General features: G+C 39.5%; 1 protein-coding gene across 1 annotated transcript in view; it reads right to left on the reverse strand.

The window, feature by feature from the left end:
* PIGU (phosphatidylinositol glycan anchor biosynthesis class U) overlaps window positions 1-2125 on the reverse strand; it is a 163262-nt gene that overhangs the window by 118105 nt on the left and 43032 nt on the right. The gene's annotated exons all lie outside the window — the stretch shown is intronic.

Consider the following 2125-nt stretch of genomic DNA (forward strand, 5'->3'; position numbering starts at 1 on the left):
GCTGTTGCATTGTAAACTGTGGTCAATGACATGAGACAAAGTATATGTGAACTGCTGTATGGAAAGTGAATTCACTCTGTAAATCTTCACCCAAATCACAATAAGTAAAATAAAAATTTTTTTTAAAAAAAAGGCCAGTGTTTGTACAGGGAGACAGCTGGCAGGAGGCAGGGCAGGAGTGCATGGGAGGGAAGGACACAGGGAAGAGGTAACCACGGGGAAGAAGTGGGAAGAGATTTATTACATTGTGGGGAATGGAAGTCAATGTCATGAAACAAAATGTGTATGAACTAGAAAATGAAACAGAAATGAAATGAACTGGAAAATAAAATGGAAAATGAATCTGCTCTGTAAACTTTCACCCAAATTACAATAAAACTTTTTTAAAAATGTATTGATTATTATAGGTAATTGGAATGCAGAAGTTGGAAACAAAGAATCATCAGCAGTTGGAAAATAGGGGGTTAGTGTTAGAAATGATGCTGAAGATCACATGATAGAATTTTTGAGACCAATACCTTAATCATTGTAAATACTTTTTTTCAACAACATAAATGGCAGCTATACACATAGACCTTGCCAGATGGAATAAACAGGAATCAAATCCACTACATGGATGGAAAGAGGTGATGAAGATAAACATCATCAGTCAAAACAAGGCCAAGAGCTGACTGGGGAACAGACCATAACATGCTCCTTTCCAAGTTCAAGTTGAAGCTGAAGAAAAGTGAAACAAGTCCATGATGTTAAACACCAACAACAGAAGACCAGATGAGCTATAGGATGACATCAAGAACATTATATATGAAGAAAGCAGAAAGTCATTAAACAGACAGGAAAGGAAGAAAAGACCAAAATGGATGTCAGAAAAGACTCTGAAACTTGCTTTTGAATAGAAAGTAGCTAAAGGCAACAGAGCTCTGGTAGCATAGTGGCTAAGGCACTTGACTGCTAACCAGAAGGCTGGCGGTTCAAACCCACCAGCCACTCCTCGGAAGGAAGGTTGGGCAACCCTACTTCCGTAGTGACACTGCCTTGGAAACCCAAGGAAGGGTCGCTATGAGTCGGGGCCGACTCGACGGCAAATAACAACAACAACAACAACAACAAAGGCAACAGAACAAAGAGGAAGTAAAAAAAGCTGAAAAGAAGCTTTCAAAGGGCAACTCGAAAAGACAAAGTAAAGTATTAGAATGAAATGTGCAAACACCTGGAGTTAGAAAACAAAGGGAAGAACATCCTCAGCATTTATGAAGCTGAAAGAACTGAAAGAAAAATTTAAGCCTCAAGTTACTGAAGAATTCTATGGGCAAAATACTGAGTGATACAGGAAGCATCCAAAGAAGACAGAAGGAATACACAGAGTCATTGTACCAACAAGAATTGGTTGGTATTTCAGGAGGTAGCATATGATAAAGAACCAATGGTATTGTGGAAGAAGTACAAACTGCACTGAGGGAACTGGTGAAAAACAAGGCTCCAGGAATTGACAGAATACCCACTGAGATATTTCAACAGATGCAGTGCTGGAGGTGCTTACTCATTTATGCCAAGAAATTTAGAAGACAGCTACCTGGCCAACCAACTGGAAGAGATTCATAATAGTGCCCATTCCAAACCAAGATGATCTAACAGAATGTGCAAATTATCAAACAATATCATTAATGTCACACATAAGTAAAATTTTGCTGAAGATAATTCAAAAACAGTTACAGCAGTATATTGACAGGAAACTTCCAGAAATTCAAGCTACATTCAGCAGAAGACATGGAACTAGGGATATCATTGCTGATGTCTGATGGATCTTGGCTGAAAGCAAAGAGTATCAGAAAGATATTTGCCCTCCAACACCTTAATATCAAAAAGACAAACAATCCAATTAACAAATAGAGAGAAGATATGGACACTTCACCAAAGAAGATATTCAGGTGGCCAATAAACACATGAAGAAATGTTCGTGATCATTAGCCATTGTTGTTGTTGTTACGTGCCGTCAAGTCGGCCCCCGACTCATAGCGACCCCTCCTTCGGTTTCCGAAGCAGTATCACTACGGAAGTAGGAATGCCCAACCTTCCTTCCAAGGAGTGGCTGGTGGGTTTGAACCACCAGCCTTCTGGTTAGCAG

Source organism: Orycteropus afer, unplaced genomic scaffold (genome assembly GCF_000298275.1).
Source record: "Orycteropus afer afer isolate SDZICR_OR568_19922 unplaced genomic scaffold, OryAfe1.0 scaffold00020, whole genome shotgun sequence".
NCBI classification, from domain to species: Eukaryota; Metazoa; Chordata; class Mammalia; order Tubulidentata; family Orycteropodidae; genus Orycteropus; species Orycteropus afer.